This window comes from Gorilla gorilla, chromosome 1, assembly GCF_029281585.2.
Source record: "Gorilla gorilla gorilla isolate KB3781 chromosome 1, NHGRI_mGorGor1-v2.1_pri, whole genome shotgun sequence".
NCBI classification, from domain to species: Eukaryota; Metazoa; Chordata; class Mammalia; order Primates; family Hominidae; genus Gorilla; species Gorilla gorilla.
In genome coordinates this window covers 167,187,167-167,211,223 of record NC_073224.2, presented here as the reverse complement: position 1 = coordinate 167,211,223, position 24,057 = coordinate 167,187,167, and the positions used below count along the sequence as shown (strand labels likewise).

The 24,057-nt window shown below is 35.4% G+C and overlaps 2 long non-coding RNA genes across 3 annotated transcripts in view; one reads left to right on the top strand and one right to left on the bottom strand.

The window, feature by feature from the left end:
• LOC134757094 (uncharacterized) overlaps positions 1 to 4,516 on the bottom strand; it is a 67,782-nt gene extending 63,266 nt beyond the window's left edge. For both annotated transcript variants that reach the window (XR_010130706.1, XR_010130705.1), the window contains exon 1: positions 4,414 to 4,516. This is a non-coding gene — a long non-coding RNA (uncharacterized lncRNA). The remainder of the gene's footprint in view (positions 1 to 4,413) is intronic.
• Positions 4,434 to 23,631, top strand: LOC134757096 (uncharacterized). Its single transcript, XR_010130707.1, has 4 exons — positions 4,434 to 4,626; positions 14,811 to 15,083; positions 17,806 to 17,890; positions 23,202 to 23,631. It is a non-coding gene; the product is annotated as an uncharacterized lncRNA (long non-coding RNA).
• The last annotated feature ends 426 nt before the right edge of the window (positions 23,632 to 24,057 follow it).

Here is a 24,057-nt window from a genome sequence, read left to right as displayed (position 1 = left end):
TTGGTGACCCCACATTTCTTCTCAGCATTGCTGTAGCAGGTACTCTGTGGTGGCTCTATGTCTGCAACAAATCTCTACTTTGTCCCCCAGGCTGTTTGCAACACCCTTCGAAATCTAGGTGTTGAAATCTAGGCCATGACTCCTCTTGCATTCTGCATACCTGCAGAATGATCACCAGATAGATGCTGCCAACTTTTATGACTGTACTTTTCAGAGTGAAGACTGGAGCCACACTTGGGGCTCCTTCAGCCACAGCTGTGGTAGCTGAGGAGCACTACACTGAAATTCAAGGAGCAGAGAACCAAGGAAGCTCTGGGCAGAGGCCCATTTTCCAAAATCATTCTGCCCTTTTAGAGTTCTGGACTCGTGATGAAAAGGCAGTTTTAAAGATCTCTGAAATGACTGCAGGGTCTTTCTCCCACTGTCTTGATTCTTTTTGTCAGTACTAATCTTCTTAGAAAACTGTCACTGGACCATATTGTTGGTTTCTTCTGCCGAAAAATGTTTTCTTTCTCTACCACATGGCCAGGCTGTGAATCTTGCAAATTTTCATGCTCTGTTTTGTTTCTCATCTTACTGTAAGTCTTTAAAAGTGGCCATGCAGTAGTCTGAATGCTTTGCTGCTTAGATATTTCCTTCTGCCATATAACCTGGTTTATTGCCCTGAAATTTTGCATTCTATAAAGCCCTTGGGCATGAGCACATGTCAGCCATGTTCTTTGAGACACAACCACATAAGTAATTTCAAAGAAGTTGCAGAATTCCCTTAGTCTTCTTGTTGAGCCATTACCAGAATTGCCCATAATGCTTAGTTTGTGGAAATACAGTCATTTTCTAGTCTGTTCCTCCAAATTGCTCCAGCCTTTACCCATTAGCCAGTTTCAAAGCCACTTCCACATATTCAGGTTATTTGTTATAGCAAAAACTCCACCTCTCTATACCAATTTTCTTAGTCTATTTTCTATTGTGATAGCAGAATACCACAGACTGGATAATTTATGAAGAAAATAAGTTATTTAGTTCACAGTTCTGTGGGCTGGGATTCCCAAGAGCATAGTGCCAGCAACTGGTGAGGACCTCCTCACTACATCATAACATAGCAGAGGGCATCACATGGTGAGAGGGCAAGAACAAGCCTGTCAGCTCAGGTCTCTCTTTCTCTTCTTATGAAGCCCCACTCTAATGATTTTATCAAATCCTAATTATCCCCTGAAGACCCTACCTCCAATCAACATACGAATTTGGGGATTAAGTGTTCAGCACATGAAATTTGGGAGACATATTCAAATCATAGCACAGTTCTTTGTGCTTATCTTCACTCAATTCTAAGCTAAAGGATTTTCTGGAATCAGGACCAAAACAGTCTCAGCCACCTATAATTGTAATGTAATCAGAGATTATACCACAAACTTTTCTGATTCCACCTATTCTTCTTCCTATTTTCCAAACCTTCTCCTTTTCATGCCACAAAAGACCCTTACCAACTGATCTGGGAAACTCAGCCCCCATTGGATCCAAATATTCAGTAGGAAAGGATATAATGACTTTGGGGCTAGTTTTGAAGGGCTTCTTTCAAAGACTTAAATAAGTTTTAGACTTTCCAGGAAATAGCTACTCCCTTGCTCATCTCTCCATGTGGTGGTGGGAAGAAACAGTTTTTGTTATATTTGTTTTGTATTCTGTACTGTATCATCTCTCTTGTTTTTTTTTTTTTTTTTTTTTGACAGAGTTTCACTCTTGTTGCCCATGCTGAAGTGCAATGGCTCAATCTTGGCTTACTGCAACCTCCGCCTCCTGGGTTCAAGTGAGTCTACTGCCTCAGCCCACTGAGTGCCTGGGATTACAGGCATCTGCCACCATGACCAGCTAATTTTTTGTATTTTTAGTAAACATGGCTTTCACCATCTTGGCCAGGCTGGTGTTGAACTCCTGATCTCAGCTAATCTGCCCGCCTCAGGCTCCCAAAGTGCTGGGATTACAGGCGTGAGCCACCACGCCCGGCCATTTTCTATTTTTTATAACATTTCTACAAGAGAGGTATTTCCTATTCCTTATGTCGCATAAGTAAAATGAAACTCAGAGAAATTTAATTATTTGCCTCAAATTGCACAACCAAGACTTGACTACAGATGTTATAATGTCAAATCAATGAGAATTTCTATGGCATACATGTATTTTTTTATTCTAAGAATGATAACTGAAAATAATGAAAGCAAAAACTGCCTATAACAAGAAAATTTTTATTTCAAATTATATTTAAACTATGTTTAACACTCTTACTGAACACTGTATATTTGATGAAGTATTTTACAATATTGTACTATCAGTTTTTCATATTATTCTCCCTGAGTGAAACCTGTTTCATATCATTGACCACCTTTAAACAGTATATGTGACTTAGAAAGACCTTTTTAAAAAATATCTTTATTCCTAAACTTCATTAAAAAGAAAAACACTTTGTCTCCTTCCATTCTCATCCAAAGAACATTTAAAATAAATTTATTTTCTTTAATTTGCTTCAAAGAACAAAGGCTCTTTATGATAAGATCAGATTAACTTTCATTGAATCTCTATTTCTAAACAGGTATCCAGAGATTAAAAAAAATAGAGATAAAACAGAGAAGTCCTAAAATTTCTGTCTAGTAGGGTGAATGTTCTCTGTAGTAATAGATTTTTTCATATTCTTGTCAATAGAATTGGAGAAAAAAAGTGTAAATCTAGAGCATTTCATTTGAGTACTAATAGGTACCAAAAGAAAATGGTAACTGACTTCCCTTTATAGTGCCACTCTAAAAGCTGTCACTTTAGTAAATTTCAGGAAAAAGGAAAGAGAAAAGAAAGAAAACTTTTTCATCCAAGAAACAAGCATGTTCACCCTAAACTAACTTGATCTTTCTTATTAACCAAATAATTTTAGAAATGTTGTAAAGAAGAAAGAGGCAGGACTTCTGGCTATGGACAAATGAGGAGACTGGCAAATTTTCCCTTCCAAAAAGCAATGATAAAATGGAATAAAGTTAATGAAAACATCTATTTTTATGCTCTTTTAATTGACCAAAGGCGATTTTTGAGAAGCTCTTCTGCTTTAGAACTGCTTCACTTTGGGTAGTGACAGTGTGAATTTGTAGTGTTCATGCCTGTGGCTACTCCTCACAGTTCTATTTGGAGTGATAAAGAATTCTCCTAGGAAATGGCATTGTTGATGAAATAGACAACCTTTGTGGTTTGGAAGCGGGGAGGAATAGTAGTTCTACTTGCTTGAGGTTGTGGTCATTGTTGAGGTGTAGACATGCTTGTTTGAGACATGCAAGGTGGAAACTATACAGGGCCCAAGCTCTCCATATACTCTTAACTCAACTCTGTGTGCAGTCATGAAGGATACTTGAAAAGAACCAGTGGAAAGTAAAAGAGATATCAGATTGGAAAAAAATACCCTGAGGTTTGAATGTATATCTCTAAATACAAATAGATATACCAAAAGCCTTACTGGCTCAAGGCTCTTGAGCACAATTTCTCTCAAATCATTAGCTTGCCACCTAATTATACAGAAACAGAAGTGACTGCTAGAAAATTTGACTTACATTTAGCAAGAATTAAAAACAGAACAAAACATGGACAGACAAACAAAAACTTAACATGGACATTAGGGAGTACAAACTATGGAGGAGACAGATTTCATAGATTTAGCTCAGGTAAATCTGAACCCTAAAACAAACAAACAAAAAATACAACCAACCAACAAACAATCCTAGCAAATTTATAAAAAGGTAAAACAAAACATCAATTTATAAGGAGAAAAATAGAATTCAGAGTTGCTATGATAAGCTGTCTATAAAAAAATTGAGACATCCAAAGATACAGGACAGTTAAGGAGGGAGAAACAGTCAGTACATATTTATTTTATCAAATAAAGACTTCAGAAAAGCTATGAAAAATAAGTTTAAAAATAGAAGAAAATCATTCCTAAAGAGTTAATAGTGTAATAACAATGAATCAACAAACACAAAACAAAATAAGGACAGATAAATTATTTGAAGAGGACCAAATGGAAATTATGGAGTTTAAAAAAATGCAATTGAAATTTAGAAAATTCAGAAGAACTCAGCAGCAGATTTGAGGTGGCAGAATAATTAGTGAGTTTGAAGGTAGATCAATACAAACAATTCAACTGAAGAAAAAAACACAGAAGATAAATAAATTAAAGAAAAATGAGCAAAGCCTTAGAAATCAGTAAAACACCATAAAGTATATCAATATATGTATAAAGAAAATAACAAAGGAAGAGAAAGAGACAAAAAATTTGAAAAAAAAAAGCTGACAAATTTCCAAATTAATGAAGACATTTCTGTATACTTTTGAATATAAAAAATAAACCCTAAATCCTTGGTAGAATAAATACACAGAGAAACATACCTAGATGTATCAACCTGTTCAAAACAAAGCATCAGGTCTTGAAAGCACCAAGAATAAAACAGTCCATTGCTTACACATTGGATTACCATCTGAAACAATGGAGCACACAAAACAGTGAAATGACATATTCAAAGTTCTAAAAGCAAAACAAACCCACTTTGAAAACAAGGAATTCTCTCTCTAGCAAAACTCTTCTTTAAAAATGAAGGCAAGGTAAGGATACTTAGAAATAAACAAAGGCTAAGATAGTTTGTTCATAGCAGACCTTCCTTTGAATACTAAAATCCATGAGACTAAAAGGAATTGATATCAGATAGTAATTTGAACCCACAGAAATAAATAAAAAAATCTCAGAAGTGTTAAATATATGTCGATTATATTTAACACTATCTCAGAAGTGTTAAATATATTTTGTCGATTAACAAAAGGCAATACATATGTATTTGTTTATTTCTTCTCTTAACTTCTTTAAAATATATGACTGATTAAAGCAATAATTACAATACTATATTATGTGGTGAACAATTAAAGAATGTAAAACCAGAGCAAGGTGAAGAGAGGAAATAATAGAGATTAGAGCAGATATCCATGAAATTAAGAAAATACAATATATAAAATTAATGAAACAAAAAAATTGTTTTTGGAATATGTCAACAAAACTCACAAACCTTAGCTAGACTGACTAAGAAGAAAAGATTGACAACACAAATTACCAAAAGGAGAAATAAAGCTAGAGACATCACTACCAACCCTACACAACTGAAAAGGATAAAGGTGGATATAGTTAACAACTTTATGACAATAAATTGGACAACCTAGATAAAATAGACACATTCCTATGAAGGTACCAACTACCAAAATGACTCAACACAAAGCACAAAATCTGTTAGACTCATAAAATAAGTAACAAAATTAAACTTGTAATTAGAAATAGTCCCCTTCAAATAAGCCCAGGTTCAGGTAGTTTCATGCATAAATTTTATAAAATATTTAAAGAATAAACAATACACAATTGGTCTTCAAAAGTTTTGAAGAGGGGGGACTACTTTCCAACTTATTTTAGGAGGTCAGTATTATTCTGAGACCAAATCTAGACAAAAGACATGACAGAAAATGAAACTAAAGATAAGTATGCATCATAAAAAATACACGAAAATTCTTAACAAGGACTAGGGTGGCACCTCATGCCAGTAATTGCAGCACTTTTAAGACAGAGGTGAGAAGATAGCTTGAGGCCGAGAGTTTGAGACCAGCCTAGCCAACATAGAAAGATCCTATTCTACAAAAACATTTAAAAAACAAATCAGGCATGGTGGTGTGTGCCTGTGGTCCCAAATACTTGAGAGGCTGAGGTGGGAGATTTGCTTAAGCCCAGGATGTTGTCTGCAGTTAGCTACGATGGCACCACTGCACTCCAGCCTCTGTAAGAATGTGAGGCCCTGTCTAAAAAAAATACAAACACTAAAAATAAAGAAAAGAAAAATTCTTGATATAATATCAGCAAAATATCAATTAATTGTTAAAAAGATTGTACACTATAACACTGTGATATTTCTCAGGGATGGATGTTTAATTAACATCTGAAAACTAATTAATGACTTCATCATATTAATATAATAAATAATGTTTGGTAAATGTTTTTCTATAATAAGCCAAATAGTAAATATTTTAGACTTTGCAGTCCATGTGACAGCTGTTAGAAATTATTCAGCTATGCTGAGTAAATAAATGGGCACGTCTGTGTTCCAGTAAATATTTGTTTACAAAAGTATTTACTCACAGGTGGAAGGCAGAACTTGGAACATGATTTGTGTTTGCCAATCCTAGGAGAAAGAAGAAAGGAAAACAACATAATCATCTCAAAAGAAAAAAATTATCAAAATCCATTATCTTGTCATGATAAAAACTCACAAGAATTTAGGAAGATGAGTGGGGCCCAGTGGCTCAATGGATAACATGTCTGACTACGGATCAGAAGATTCTAGAAGTTAGGAAGAGAAGGGAACGCCATCAACCAGCTAAAACATGAAAAACCCATAGTTAACATCATGGTAAATGGTGAAAGACTGAATGCTTTTCCCTTAAGACCAGGAACAGGACAGTAACGCCCACCCTCACTACCTTTATTCATCAAGGCACTGGTAGTTCTTGCCAGCAAAATAATGTATCCCCTAACCCTTATCCGCCTCAAAAATCAAAAAGCTATCCATATTGGGAGGTAAAACTATCTTTATTCACAATCATATAAACTAACATAAAACTTAGTATGCAAGTTTAAGTGTAAAGTTAAACTTTAAATCACAAGATAGAAAATATTTGAAAGTAAAAGTGTCTATATCACAAAAAAAGAAAGAAGTAGTATCAGAACAACATGTCCAAATGGTGACTACTTTTTTGCTCACTTTTATCCATGACTGCAGAGGAAGCAAGGGTGTCCTGACAATGAGGCATAAATAGTACAGCCTAGTCAGAAAAAACGTAGCTGTAGCTGCTGGGTCAAGTGAACTCCAAAGCTGAAATAGTGTTTTGAAAATATTAGAAGTTCATTCTGTTGATCCTCAAATAAGCAATTACTCAAAATTGAAAGTGAATGCAAAGCTTTGCTCACTGGTGTGGAGTAATCGTTTCTCCTTTGCCCCCTAATTTCTCTCTTCCCTCTAGTCCAAAGTTAGCCCCTTGAAGAAAAAAGATCAAGGGTTTTGCCAAAATCCCTGTTTCCCCAATAGGGCTGACAGCCATACACATCCATCTGAATAAGCTGGGGAATTTGGGGGAGGTGAGACACTCAAACATGTATGGCTCTGTTTGATGTAGGCACACACATCCCCATCTTGTGGAGCAGAGGTACCTGAATTCAACTGATAGGATTTGGACAAATTTCACAATACAGGAAGAAAGCAAATATGATGTTGTCAGTACAGCCAACTTTCAGCCAACTTAATGTAATATTGTTGTGACTTCCACTGCTAAATGCACATTTGGCTTTGGCTTGCATACTTTTACTATGAATGCTCAAAATCCCAGAGGCGATTATCCTGATCTGGAAAGGTTGCATGGAGAATAGTACTAATAATATCAGCACATCACATCCCAAATGAGCTTTGAGATATAGGACTCTGTGATGGATGATTTTGCTGATTGGAACCTATGACAAAGTGAGGCAAATCTGGAAGCACTCATTAATTTCATACTGCTTAAACATGGCTACAAGGTATACACCAACTGAAAAGCACCTATTAGTGTTCTACTGAAGTAGAAGTAGTAGTTCTACTTCTACTGAAGTAGAACTGAAGGAGAACACTAATAAAGCAGTAATTATAATACTATATTATATGGCTAATAATTAAAGAAAGCAGAATCCCTAACTTACAGGGGTCTTATGAGTCTGTGACCTGATGTTCTCCATTTAGGGTGGGCCAACTGAAATTCAATGACTAACAAGATGAGACAGGACAAAAATACTTCTCATGTCAAATGGAAGTTCAGGAATAAACAGGCCTCCAGTAGCATGACAGCATTACATGAAAAAGTAATGGTTAGGTCTTTGAGGGACAACGTTAAACCATTCTGCCATCTGAAGCAACAGTGCCAATTCAGTAAAACCACCAATTCACAGAAGTCTCCTTAAATGTTTGGAGCTGGTTCACTGATGCATTAGCTAAGCTGAAAACTGATTACATGTACTAAGTTACTGTAGCTGTAACTCAGCACTTGCTGTTCAAAACTGAAAAGGTATGTGGTAACTTCACTCAGTGGGTAGAACTCAAGTAATTTTTAATAACTCTGGCTGGTGCTTCCCTTGATGGAGTTTGTTTGTTTTACTTATTCCTGAGATATTTCCTGCAACCTGTTTTGTTTTAAATTTAGAAAACTACAAACTAGCAGATTGAAAACAGGTAAAACTATCTGAATGACTCATGCAGTTGCTCATGGTAAGTGTCCATTCCCTGATGAGACTAACTGAAATCAAGCTGCTGATGGAGACTGCAACACCTAGAATGCCACCATTGTTGCCTGGATCCATCATCATACAGAACATGGAAATATCTTCACAATTATAGACTAGGGAAATAGTAAAAGATTCTGTTTCTGATGCAGGGGCAACCATTGCATACCAGATTTGTGAGTCTTGCCGAAGTTGGCTGAGTCCACCTCACTTAGTATTCCAGGTCCATACTCCTTTGTAAGGAAGTTTGCTCACTGAATGTGTATGCCTCCATAAAAAGATCATTTTCTCTTGGCTGATACATGGGTTATGATAAAATAAAAAAGAGTGGTAAATGGACCTATTTTAAAAATTCAGGATTCTGTCCTGACCATTCCTGAGTATGATGGTTCATTCTTTCTTCTAATGGCAAATCCAGGTTTGCCTGATGGATGCAGTTTTACTGTGGCAGCCCATCCAAGATGTGTCCTAGGACAGATAAGCTTAATTCTGACTTAGGCTTCTAGAGTTTTTAGTTGGGTTGACATAGTCCTTCGCCATAAGGCTAATAATCACTTAGTTGAGTACACTGCTCACCAAAGTTACCCACATGGAGCAAAGTCAGGAATATAATATATTTCTGTAATTTTATAAAATTGTTTTCCTCTTGTATGTGATAAATCCAAATGTAAATTTTGAGTGTAAGGAAGGGCTGATTGAAAAATATAGTATAGTCATAGCTATTATAAAGAGCTGTGCCTAGATTTTGGTAATGGAGGAGAAATAACAACTTAGGAACCTGAGGAGGGAGCATCTCAGATCCCGGAAGCTGTTGGGGTTGGGGGAAGAGACATTTATAATGTTTGCCTTTCAAAACTTCTCTACGAACCTTCCTTATGAAATAAAACACTGTGTAGCTCTCCAAAACTATTGAAAGCATCTTAAATGTAGCTAGGTTTCTGGTCAAGAAAGGGTTAACTTAGAAGGCCTGGGTGGCTCAAAACCTTACACATTCCAAAGAAACGCCTGTGTCCAAGAGGATCCTTTGGCAGGATCCTGAGCGATAACTGCTAAGCCCTTGGAATACTCTGCTTGATAGAAATGCTTTTGTATGCCCTAATCAGTTGAGGTTGTCCTAACGTTGTGATTTACAGTGAAGGACTCTTTCTTCTCTGGAGGTGATGAGTATCTGAGGTTAGTTGCACAGCACTGTATGCCTGTGTGACTGATCTCCAATAATATCCCTTTACTGCAGGGCATGGGTTGGCAACACTTGCAACATTAGACAATGTTGCTGGAAGAATTAAGATCATCCTCATGAAACTCTACTGGGAGGGGACATCTGAAAACTTGGCCCTGTTTCCTTTGTACCTTGCACCATGAGCCTTTTCCCATTGCTGATTTTGACTGTTATCTTTTCACTGTAATAAAATAATAACATTGAGTATAAGAAGTTTCTTTTCTTTTCCTTTAGTTCTATGAGTCATCATAGTGAATCATTGAACCCAGGGGTGGTCTTGAGGTCCTCTGATATAGTGTACCATCCCCTGCTAGATGCCTCTTACCATGCTCTAATTGCCATTCTCCTGAACATTACTGAAGAGTCAATAGAAAAGATGAGGCGGTGGTCCCAGTTCTTGTACCTTCAGGCAAAACATGCCACAGCTCCTACAGATGTCTTCTTCTCCCACTCCTATAGCTAGTAATTTCAGGAGGCAGAGGAATTTCTTGGCTTGCGACATGGAAAAACAGGACAGGTTGTACAGACTGACCTAAGACACTTCATACAAACAAGAAGTTAACTCAATTATTTGAAGTAACTATGATGCCTAAGGACAACCAGCTAGTCAAATGCATCCCCAGACTGATGTAAGTCACACCCGGAGGGACCTCACAATTTTAAACAATACTTTCTTGCCAGAGACACCATGTGTGCTCCTCGGATTATACTTCTTATGTGGAAGTCAGGCATTTTCTTGCCAAAACACAGTAACTTTCACTATAGGGGTGGTCATAAGAGACCTTCAAGGGTTTAAGAACACAACAACAATATATCATGTAATCCTGGATAACTGTGGAGATCTCCTAGAGGCATAATAGACTCAACATTTTTGCAGGCCCTGGGGTCATATTTTTTTTCAAATGAATAAAAAGATGGTAAAAAATGTGTTCCTGATTTTCACTGAAGTGAATAATGACACCACTTGAACCATGGAAATAATTCAGGCCTGACTCTACTCACTGAACAAGGGTTGTTAGGGATAATAGAATTGCCCTGGATTTCTTCCTTGTAAGCCAAAGAGGAGTCACACATTCGTTAACACATCCTGTTACATGTGAATTAATTCCTTAGACCAAGAGGTAATTTCAATATAGAGAGACAGCCACCTGGCATTTGCAAGTAGACCTTGCTGGATTATGAGATTTGATTAGCGGGCTTATGCTGGGTCCCTAGGCCATGGCTGAGATCAATGCTGCAGATTAACCTCATCTTGCTGATTATGGTCCTATTTGTTTTAAACTTAGTTACTGTATGAGAAAAAATGAATAGTTATGGTCTCAGCTTTTGTTGGTCAGATTAGAGTGGTCAACAGATTGATATAATCATGGAAAACTTCATCAAAAGTCAAATGAGTGTTGAAACTAAGGATGAATATTATTAAGAGACAATTTTCCATGTTTGTTTTTATCTTTTTGGTGCATCTAGCAAGTTAGGCACTAATTGCTCTTTGTTAAGGACTATCTTTCCAAAGTTGTTTGTAAGTATAACAGCTTTGGAAGATGAAGATAGTGTTGTTTCCCAGTGGAGTGAAAGAAAAACATGCTTGTTGACCATTATGAAGATTCTGGTTCCCTAAGCCCAGGGCTGCCTGAGAGCCTGTGCAGCAGGTATCCATCTGTGCCCATCCATGTCATTTAGGTTGGGTGAGAAGAAGTCAAGCAAATATGCCAGTGTGTATGCCACCTTTTGTGCAGTGAGTGATACAGGCCTTTGTCTCTCACCTAGGAGTCTTGTGTCTTCTACTAGCATCTATGAAAATATGACAGACTAATTTGTTAGCTTGTAAGTAAGATAAAATATCAGACCATTCACAGTAACAACACACAGAGTAGGAGTAATTCTGCTTGGGATCATTCAAAATATACCCTCCATGGCTATCATAAAAAATCACGTTTGAACAGCTCCTGGGAAGTTGTTTTGTCAAATTCAAAAGAACATAGGCTTTGGAATCAGAAGGATCAGAAAAGAAAATACAAGCTCACTATTTGAACATTATAATATCTATAATGTAAATATATTATAATGAATAAATGTTATTGTATTAATAATAAAGCTATTATTTAGCACCTGGCCTAATAAAATAAATTGATGATTTTTTAATATTTCTTAAAGAGTTGGAAACTAAATTCAGAGGCACATAAAGAAAATGAACACAAATAAAAACATAATATAGAATACATGTAAAAGTCACATACTTATTTAAGAAATAAATTGAAAATAAACCAAAAGTAAAAACAGAAAAAAGCTATAATTACATCATATAGAACAAATAATTGTTAATATTTTAATGTATGTTATTTTTAATATAATTTTTAAAGGAAGGTTATAGAAAATACAGTGTTTTGCATCCTAAGGTAAAAGCAGCTTGATATTGGTTCTGGTGAATTTATTTTAAAGAAAGAAAATATGTTAATATCACAATTCAGAAAGCTTGGCTGTTGAATTTTTGTTAAATCTACTGGTTAAGAACATAAATGGAACATCCATAGAGACTTTTCTTTAGCCCAACCATCTGGACACTTGCTGTATTTTGATTAAAAGCAAAAAACCCATTTGACTAAAACTTATAATATACTTAAATTCCAGGCTTCTATAGAAAGAAAACCAGAGATAAAATAACACGTAAAAACTGTGAAAAAAGTCATTGTTGCATCAAAAAATTCTATTAATTATAGTAATTATCTATGATTGGAACTCTTAAAACATCTGCAGTGAAACAAGTGGCTATGCTTCAACATGCTTATTTCATATTTCAATCACTTAAATATAGCTATTGTTAAGGAATTAGTTGGAAGTCATTAAGAAAGGAACTTGCAAAAAACCAGTTCTGCCATATGACAAAGACAAAATTGAAGAACTAATAACAGAAAATGTGCCCAAACATTATGATCTCCATCATTAAATATAAATTAGTATAAAAATGAGTAACATCCAGTTGGCAATTAGCTTCCATTGTATTTCTTTATTTACATATTAAGATCATTAATTCTGTTAGCTAATTAAAGTCTGCAATAATGTAATTGTAATGAATCCTCATTCAGTGAAGACAAAAACTATCTATTCAATGAACATTGTGTCAGGTAACTTCTATATGTCTAGCAATGAGGTTGTCATCACAGGTATGGAGGAAATGTGGTAATACTTCCAATTCTAATGATTTATTTGAATCACTGTAAGTTTGAAATTGGAAATACCTTCAAAACTGAGGATACATATTGAAAATATCAAAGGTATATCACATGATTTTTTTTGTGTGTGATACTATAAAATTATAATAAAAAACAACTTACAATATGCAATTTAAAATATATTATTAAATTGAAAGGATGAACAAATAATACATGCATCATCTCAATGGATAAAATAAAGAATGTTAAATATATTAAATGAGAAGAGCATTACACATGGGTTGTGGGGCTGTAGGTAAATCTATTATTTGTGCATTTCCAATTTCTAAAATTGTAGCAATGTACAACTATTTATTTTGTAATCTAAGGTACTTGTTTTTTTTTTAATTTATTTATTTATTTTTGAAACGGGATCTAGCTCTGTCACCAGCCTGGAGTGCAGTGGTGTGATCTCAGCTCACTGCAACCTCCGCCTCCCTGGTTCAAGCAATTCTCCTGTCTCAGCCTCCTGAGTAGTTGGGACTATAGGTGCACACCACCATGCCTGGCTAATTTTTGTATTTTTAGTAGAGAAGGGGTTTAACTATGGTGGCCAGGATTGTCTCGATCTCTTGACATTGTGATCCGTCTGCCTCAGCCTCCCAAAGTGCTGAGATTACAGGCTGAGGTACTTATTTTTAAAAGAACAAAAAGTCTTGTATCCCATTTTCTCATGTTTGTATTATATTGAATAAAGTAATATAATTAATGCTAATATACAAGTATAATCAAAACAGAAAGACTCAAATCAGATGACATGGCTTTTGGTCTGGGTCATCCATTAATGATCTGTTTGATCCTGAGCATAAGGTTTTGGGCCTGTTTTCCTCCGGTTGTATTTTGATTGATTTTGACTCTACCAGCTCTATAATCTTTTTCATCTCTAAGAAAATAATTATTATTGTTAAATTATCTAGGAGTCATAATGCCAGGTTACTCCTAAAGCATATCTTTGGGGAAGAATGAAGCAATCTAAATTGGGGAGGTGCCATCTTCTATAAATGAGACAAATGGGTTAAGACCAGGGATACTTCAACTTACTGATAGACTTGCTTCTGGAGATCTGTGTATACATTGAATTGTTCCAAATATTTACCCATGTAATGTTAAAAATGTTTTCTCTGTATTTCACATTGATTTTCAATTGGATATGGCTCTCAGACTTTTAGCAGTAAGTTTTAGACACTTTATATTTCTATTCAGTTATATTAAATGGTGACTAAATCTGTGAATAAACAATTCAGAATAATGAAACCCTTCACCATTTCAGTGAGGTCTATTAACAGTGATTTGCTTTGGCAAATAGAAAAGTATTAGTAAAATATTCATCGCAGTAGTTATTTGTTTAATGGCTAATACAAAATGGAGTTTACTGGTTTGATAAGATAAAAATTAGATTTTTTGTCTATAAACCCCTACTTTTGGAAGATATTTAGTATTTTAAATTATTAGGACTCTGAAGTATGTTTTTCTTGATTGAATAATTCATTTATTCATTGAGGAAATATTTTATTGAAAAGCTACCACGTGCCAAGAACTATTCCAGATGCCAAAGACACCAATAGTGAAAAAAAAAAATGCTATCAACACTACACTCACAGAAAATCGGTGCCTTGATAAAGCTTATATTTAAATGATTCATGAAGAAGAAAATATATGTAAAATGTGCAGCATATTTTTAATTATAATTTCAAAGGAAATACATAGCAGAAAAGAGAAAAAAGGAATTAAGGTACAGTTATGAATACAGTGGTATCAAAGAAAGACTCACTGAGAAAGTGACCTATCTAGGTGGTGGAAGGTACAAATAAAAAGGCTGAAAGTCAGATGTGTATCCAACAGGTTCTGACAATAACAAATTGGACTCTATGGCTGTTGAGCAGTGCAAGGGATAAGGGAGAGTAGCAGGAGATGGGGTCAGAAAGGGAACAGGGCAGATTGGGTGATGAGAGATCCGAGGGGTAAGGAAGCATTGAGCTTTAGGAGCAACTGCGAGTCTTAAGGAGACCTTGGTTTCATTCAGTGATATGGGAAACCACAGCAAATTTTGATCAGAAGAGTAATATCAACTAACTCTACTGGGACCGCATGGAAACGAGGAAGGAGAATACTACAGCAACCTGGAAGCCAGTGAAAAATGATGGCAACACTATCTAAGACGGTAAAAAATTGGCTAAGAAAAGCTCATTTGGAACTGTTGAGGAGAGAAATGTATTTGCAGACAGAGCATGAAAAATCATGAACCACTCCATGGGTTTTGTCTTGTGCAAGTGGAAGCAAGGGAAGAAGATAAAGAGTAAGTTACAGATTTTTTTTCTTTAAACCAACACTTTTAAACACAACTGTAAAATGAATAAAAATACGTAACTTCTCCTGCCATACCTCATGCACCATGTTGGGATAAGCAGTCAAAGTTCCTGTATCAATAATCATTTTGATTATACTGTTCCAGAGAAACAATGTATAAAAACATGTTCCAGTGCAATTTCTATGTAATCTGTTCCTCCTGTCCCATCAAGTGTGACAGTATATTATGTATTGACAGAAAACATCAATATGGATGATGTTAGACAGTGGGAGGAAAGCATTTTTGTGTGCTAGTTTTGTCTTTATAATAACAGCATTGATCTGTATTTCAGCTAACCCGTTTTCAGCAACTCACAGCTAATTTGCCCATATCTACATTGGTATGAGCAATAATATGGTGAATGTCAGATGGGATCTGCAATTCATAGGAACAGCTCCGCAGCCTAATGATTTTTGTCAAATGTGAATTAATTATTAATCTGATCTGTCCTTCTTTGTTCAGAGCTCTGCAAATGTTAGTAAATCAGGGTCTGCTCAAACTTTTAGTAGAACTGAGGCAATAATAAGCAGGTACTTTTTGATTTGCTTACTTTCCTCTTGCCTGATGAATAAAATATTCCTGTACTTTTAAGGCCTTGGGATTACCATTTGCTCAATTTTAAAATTACTTACTCAAAATGAATTGTTTGTTTAGTTATTTTTATATTTTATACTCCTTTTTTTAGAAACTTTCAGCATTCTTCTTCAAATAATACGAAAGCTTTCATCCTATTCTCAGGTTAACAAATCATGGTAGTGCTGAAGAACAAAGAAGGCTTGGAAATTGAATTAAATCAATTAATAGTTATAAACACACTATTTTAAAAGAGCATCACATTCCTTATCTATGTTATTAAATTTTAAAATATCTGCTGACAAAGACTGTCTCCCCTTGATCTAACTTTTTTTAAAAAAATTGTTTTTAGAGACTGAGTCTCGCTCTATTGCCCAGGCTAGAGTGCAGTGGTGCGATCATAGTTCACTGTAACCTCAAACTCCTGGGCTCAAGCAATCTTCTCACCTCAGTGTCCTGAGTAACTAGGACTATGGGTATGTGCCACCATGCCCAGCTTATTTTTAAGCTTTTTGTAGACCGGGATCTCAAACTCAAGTTCTCCTCAAGGGATTCTCCCACCTTGGCTTCCCAAAGTGCTGGGATTATAGACATGAGCACAGCCTTTGACCTAACTTTAGCTTCTCTGAACCCTCTGTTAGACTAGGCCTTACCTTGGTCTTTCATTATTGTCTTTGTAGAATTCAGTTTGAGCAAGAATCCTACTTAGTCAAGCTAGAAAAAAAAAAAAATCCCCTTCTTTGTATCTGACCACCTTCTACACCTGATCAAATTCCTCATCCTCTAGACTCAACATCTTCTCACCCTGGCTTCCCTTCAGCAAGAATTCTGTTCAGTTGGCCTAGCAAGAATATCCCTTACCTCTGATATTTTCTCTTTGTAAATATTCACCCTGTGACCACCCCCATCCCCTAAACCTGCTCCTTAGCTGTAAATCCCCACTTGTTGTTGTTGGAGTTAAAATTGATCCCCATCTGTCTCCTCTACCTAAAGACTCTATTGCAGTGGTCCCCATATCTACTGAGATAAAAGTCCTCTGTATCCTCTTTAACGAGTGTCATAAATATTTGTTTTTCTTTAACATTACTTCACAGGCTTATAATGAGCATTTAACAAGATAACATATATAGAATTCCCAGCAGAGGACCTGGCCTTAGTTTCTGCCAACTGTTTTGTCAGTGTGCCTGTTAGGTTGGAATGGGAGGCAGACTGTGTGCCCTTTAAATCAAATCATTTCCCTTCAGAGATGACAGAGAGTATGCTGGCTATTTACACACAGTATGTTCACTATTTTGATCTATTCAGCTAGGGATTTAGTCAAATTACTAACTGAATTGGTGTAAAAATAAGCACATTTTATTAATTTTTATATGAATGATTACATTAAATCATTATTACACTGGTCACCTGATCCATTCATCGACAGATAAAGCCTATAAGGAAAGCTCTACTTTCAAATAATTTGCATTCCCCAGTTAAAAGTTGAGAAATTTTATATCCTTCTGGGTAAGGGTGCTTTTTTTTAATATAATATGAAAGCAGCTATAAGTCCAGAAGGCTGAGTGGGCCATGTAAAATTTTATTTTAGCTGAAGTACGAACTGGGCTTTCAGACGTTGTACAAAACAGCCTGACTTCTCAGTTCATACACATGAGTGTGACAAGCAGAAAATTAGACACCTGGCAGCTACAAGTGTTTTGGTTTTATGTTTTTAGATACATGGCCAAGATTACTTTTGTGACTGCCAAATTACTACCTTAATTTAAAAGCAGAGAAACACATCAGATTTTTACCACCTAGAAAATCATGTTAAATCTTTGTTTGAAAATGTCTTCATTAGCAGAGAGAAAGGAAAAAAATGTTTCCTACCAGACTTAACTTCCATCCATGGTGTAGGGTTCAGACCTTGAGAAATGTCTGACAACGCTGCTGAAAACTATGCTTGAAATGTTGATTTCACTGCTAGAAGCCATTTAGGGCAAAGAATATAACTGAGTGGCTTAGGGGTTGATGCAGTTATTTGCTTACCTAATAGTGATAATACAAGTCAAACTTCTGTATTTTTGATATTTTATCTTATTTTCCATTTTACTTACAGGATGTTTTTATGGGGCTTCTCTACTTAACACAATCCTGAAATTTAACACAGGATGGAAAAGAAGGCATTATAAAATTTCAGTAAGGTAGATTGAAACTAAAAGTTACACTTAACTCTGACATCCACTTTGAACAAAACATAGAAAGAACAGTGCATTTAAACTAAATAAAATCCAAGAGGCAAATATGGTACTTACTGTGGCAAATATGGTTTTACTGTGAGGTAGTCAGTAATAATTTAATAATAGGACATCTGAATATAAAGAAAAAAACTGGTGACAAGAGTGTGAGAAATGTATCTTACTGCTTGATAACAATATACATCTCAAAAAAAAGGGGTGGCTTAGTGCCCAGTTTCTGAAAGAAGGTCTTTTTTGTCCTTTTTTATTGCACTTTTCAAGTTTATTTAAGCTAGCCAATTGTGACTTAAATTTGGTTAAGCAAAGACAAATATGCTTGACAAGTCATTAGAGCTCTTGTGTGCTTTCTTATTTGTCCATATAGCTGTTCCCTGCCCATCCAGTTGCCTACACAGTGTTATGATGTCAGTTCATTAAGTTGGCTATAATAAAATACCATAGACTAAGTGGCTTACAAACAACAGAAATCCATTTCTGACAGTTCTAGGAGCTGAGAAGTCCAAGATCAAGGCACTGACAGATGTGGTATCTGGTGAGGGATTGTTTCCTAATTCCTAGAAGGCAATCTTTTTGCTGCATCCTCACAGCCTGTGGAAAGGACTGGCAACTCTCTGAGATCTCTTTTATAAGAGCATTAACCCCATTCATGAGGGCTGTACCCTTATGACCTAATTACCTCCCAACTGGCCCCATTTCCTGATACCACTGCCTTGTGAGTCTTGGCAGGAGGGAGGTGGCCTTCAGTAAATTGTAACATCTGCTGCTCAGCATTGGCTATATCTTGGTTAGATTAACAGTGAAGAAGATCAGAAAAAAGAGATGGGGTCCAAACGGCAGCTACTGGCCATTTGTGCTCAAAGACCAATTATCTTAGAAGGGCTACTCAAAAATAAGCCCCTTGTCAGGCTCTTGGTGCTTAAGTTTTTCAGAATTGGCTATAAATGGTCTCTCTACAGGGGAAGAACTGAGCCTGGAAATGGGACCAGTTTTTGGAAAATAAGCAAAATGGGGAAGGGAAACTGAGGTGAAGTCTAATAGAAACTTTTTCTGCCAACATGTAGGAAGGAACTATGGAGGACTAATGAGTGAACCAGGAATATTAATGAGGAGATTTAGATTTAGTAAAAAATTAAAAATAAAGCAGAATGATTATTTCACCACGAGTCTGCTGCTCCAAAACATAACAGGAAGAAGGAAGACTATTAGTACCAAATTATGTAAGATAGCCATTACCTCTGTAGCAAACATTTTTTTTTTCCTTTTGGTCATCAGAAAATTAAACTAAGAATAAAGATTCTCTCAACATAAAAAAGTCTTTCTTCTAGAATAATTGATATAAAACCAATACATGAACTATCCAAGGTGATATTGGGTGACCACTAGAATTTGAGGAAAGATTCCAGTATTTCAAATTCTAAATTATCATTTTCTTTTTTCTACAGGACTGAAAATTTTCATTTGCTTATGACCTTAAATGTATATGGAAGTTTCCTTTTGTAAGTCTTATTTACGGTTTGCATGCTTATTTAAACAATGAGCTTTTTAAAAATCATTAGGTCAATTTATTTTTCTTTCTTTTAATTTTTCTTACATTTCCCCTATTTCCCCTTTACACATGGCTAATCCCTGAAAACTTCTGATATAGTAAAAAGTATCCTATTGGTTTATTTTACTAATCTCTCTTACTTTTTTACAGGATTGTGACCTCTAGAGAGCAGAAGCTGTATCTTTTTCATTTGCATATTCTGAGCATCTATTACAATGCTTCATATATAGTGTCTCAGTACATATTAATATTTATTGTTCAATAAATGAATCCATGAACTCATTTTATGTGAAACTATGGAAAGTAGGATAATCTCTCCTACAAGAAATATTGGGAAGTAGATTATTCCAGTCATCTGTTTCTATTTAACAATTTATACAACGCTTAGTGGCTTAAAGCAACAACTGCATTTCTGTTGGTCAGGAATTTACACAGAACTCAGCTGGGTGATTCTTATGATCCAGTTAGTGATATTCATCTGATAACTGGGCTGGGCTAAACTGGGCTGCTTCCATCTCCATGTAGACTCAAGCCCTCTCCAGTGGGCTAGTTGGACTTTTTATAGGATGGTTCAGGGATCCTAGAAACCACAGCAAAGGCTACCAGTCTCTTTGAATTTTAGGTCTAGATCTGTATAGCTTTACTTTAGCCATATTCCATTGATCAAAATAGTCATAAGTCAACCCAGATTCAAGGCAAGGAAAAATAGACTGTATCACAAGGGGTTGAGTATAAAGAATTTGTGACCATTTTCAATCTGCAATATATGAAGGAAAAAAAGAATAAACAAGCTATATATTTAACCTCATTCTCTGTGCCTGCATCAGGTCTATATCCAAAAAAAAACTTGAAGAGAAAAAATACTTTTCAGAAAGGCAACATATTTGCTCATATTTCTTAAGCAATTTTTAGCAGAGATTTCTCTGGCCTTGACTACTTTACTTGTTTCAGTTCTTTCAATGTCTAAGTTATTTTGATGTATTCTTTTCACTATCTCTGTCATTTATATTTTTTCATTTTTATTCTGACTGCTATCAGCCCCCAAAACCTGACCAGGTCCTTAGTTGTACATGTACTATATCAATTCCTTTCTAAATAGGAGCCAGGAAGACGGCAGGCAAGGATCCTAGAATCCTCCTCCACTGACCCATTGTCCCTTGTCCATGCCACTTCCAGATTTCCTTTCTCTAAACTAATTATTATTTTATCATATTCCTGCTCATAAAACTATCAAATTCAATGCAGGAATTCCTCAGAGATATTGCAGATCTGGATCCACATCACTACTGTAAAATGAATATCACAATAAAATGAGTCAGAAACTTTGTGATTTCCTAGTGCATATAAAAGTTATGTTTACACTATACTGTAGTTTATTGTGTGCAATAGTATGTCTAAAAAACAATGTACATACCTCAATTAAAATGTGCTTTATTGCTAAACATTGTTAACAATCATCTGAGCATTAGTGTCACACTTCTCCCATGAATGAAGTCTCTTGTCTGTATAATGTTCCTCAAATGTGCTTTGCATTCTCCTAGATCGCTTCTTTGGCTGATGTCATTCCTATGGTCTAGAGTTCCATCCCTCTGGCTCTATCTATGGTACCACAGTTATCTTTTGGGCTCTTGCTAAAAGGCCACTGTTTTTATGAAATTGTAGCTCTCATGATTAAAAATTATTTCTTCCAAGAATTTCTAATGGCTTTCACTGTATTTTTATTTTTATTTTTATTTTTTTTTTGAGATCCAGTCTCGCTCTATCACCCAGGCTGGAGTACAGTGGCGCCATCTCGACTCACTGCAAACTCTGCCTCCTGGGTTCACGCCATTCTGCTGCCTCAGCCTCCTGAGTAGCTGGGAGTACAGGTGCCTGCCACCAGCCCAGCTAATTTTTTGTATTTTTAGCAGAGACGGGGTTTCACTGTGTTAGCCAGGATGGTCTCAATCTCCTGACCTCGTGATCCACCTGCCTGAGCCTCCCAAAGTGCTGGGAATACAGGCGTGAGCCACCGCGCCCGGCCTTCACTGTACTTTTTAATGCAGTTCTTATATAATAAACCCTGCTATATTAATATTTACAAAGCAATTGATCTTTGTAAAAATAATATATTCCTAATGAGTGGAAAGTCTGATTTGCACATTGTAAAATCTTAATAGATGTTGGAATGAATAAATGAAATAGTGAATCAAATAATAGTAGAATGTTTTTATAATAATTTCTTTATTAAAAATACATACTATACAGTGTCAAAGTAATTTTTGGAGAAAAGCTGGGAGAAGGTTCAGCAGAGATTCAGATATATGATTAGGAAAATCACTACCTGTGTTCTCTAAACAAGAAGGGAAGAGTTTCTTACTGAAGAAAACTTAATAAAAATACTCCTTAGACATTAAAATTCCCAATGTAAAAAAAAGTTGAATCATATTTGAGTCAAATATGATCAGATGCTGAATCAAATTCAAGTATATTTGTGGATTTTAAATGGGTTTGCCAAAATGTCCTTGTGCATAGTTATCAATATTTTTAAATATAGCTAATTGTAAAAGTCAAGAAAATGAATATGCAGTTTTAGTTTGCTTTGTGAATTTGAATATTTTGAGCATGAGCAATGTTATTCTTGGATTTGCAAATATAATCGACAATGCACAATTTTTATTAAAGCTGATGTCCAAAACACTTTGTTTGATTTTACTGAATATTTGTTTTCCAAAATGAGAATTGGCTGAGTTTATTAAAGCAATGCAATTTTTGCACTTTGAGAAATAGACCTTTAACTTACTATAAGATATCCCTGAACAAATGATACTAAATGCAACTAGAGAAGTAGCCCAAAATATTGACCTGAATTGTGTTGAAGTTTCACAGAAGGTTTAATTTGAATTGATTTTCAGTTCCAGTAACATAATTTAGTAGTTCACCTGTGATTAACTAAAGCATATCATTGATTGCTTTGACTTAAGAAAGTCCTGAATTTGGAGTTTTACATGGCTAGAATAGATATGAGCAACCTTGAGATATTGTTAAAACTGTTTTAAAGTCTTTAACATTTATAAGAATGTCTTACTTTGCACTAATATAACTCATGTTCAGTCTGTAAATGGTTCAAATGATTTTAGTCCCCTATTTTATGTCTCTTTAGGAAGTCCCCCAGTATCTCAAAGGCAGTATACATAATTATATGGAAATTTCAATGTTTTTTTTCCAGAACTGTGGAACAATTCAGCAGTCTCTATAAAATGAATATCCATAGGCAGCCTGGTAGCCATATGAAACTTGTCAAAATTTGGTCAACATATAATTTTCTGCACTCTCCTTTAAAAATTTTATGTTTTTCAAAATGTCTTTTTTTTCCTTTGAAGCACTCAAAACTTGCAACTCCACATCTCCTATTTTATCTCTATTCATTAGTTTATAAATGTTCTAATTCAATATCCTATCTAAAATATTGTTGAAGGGTCAGGTTGAAATATATTTAAGGAATAAAAATAAGAATAGTTATGATAATAACAACATTAACACCAATTAAAATAACTACCGTATTCAGTATAACACTGTTCAACAGAACATTGACTATCCTTTGGGTTAGTCGTGATCTTGTTACATATATTATTTCACTCTGTATTGGTGGTCATCACATGGGAAGGTAGTGTGTAGTTTTTATGTTTCCTTGTCTTTTGTTTCTTGTTTGTTTGTTTGTTGTTGTTGTAGATGGGATCTTGCCATGTTGTTCAGGCTGGCCTTGAATTACTGGACTCGAGTGATCCTCCAACCTTGGCCTCCTGAGTATATATTCCCTGGTCTGTAGATGAAGAAATGAAGGTTCAAGAAGACTGAACATCTGGACTAATTAAATGACAACTAAATGGCAGAAATGGTATTTAAGCTCAGGCCTAGCAGATGCAAAGTCATGGGCACATGTCAAGTATGTAATATTGTATAGCCTATTAACTCATCAATTTAGTCTTTAGAAGGCTGAATTTCTAATATGTATCAGGAATAACGTAAAAGGTTGAGAGGAACACCATAAAAAGACAAGATCCATATGCAAGTTCAATTTATTTCAATAGAATTTTAATTATTTGCCATGGACTAGTAGTTGTGTGAGACACTACTGACAAATAAAAAGATAAGTTAAAAACATGTAAAATTAAATAACATGCTATACTAGGGGACTATAAAAGGACAGAGGAGAAATGGAAGATAGACTTAAAATTGGGGTGGTCATTGAGTTGAATTTTAAAGGAAACAGGAAGCTTTTTCCCATTTTGGAAGTTTTGGGAGGGGCTTCCAAATGGATGTGATAGCACATGCAAAGATACAGAGATGAGAAAGTATGCACATAAGCTCTTCATGTTTCTTAATACAAAGCTTGAGATGAAGCAGGGGAACTGGACAGGACTGCATATAAGAGAAAGTTTTGTCTGCCCAAACACACAATGCTATTATATTCCTCAGTCTTGGCTCCGATAGTCCTGTTTTACTGGGCTGTCTGTCAAATCCTCTCTTGTCCAAACTGTAAAATTTCACCTATCAGAGGCTGAAGAGTCTAAAAGACAAGATTATA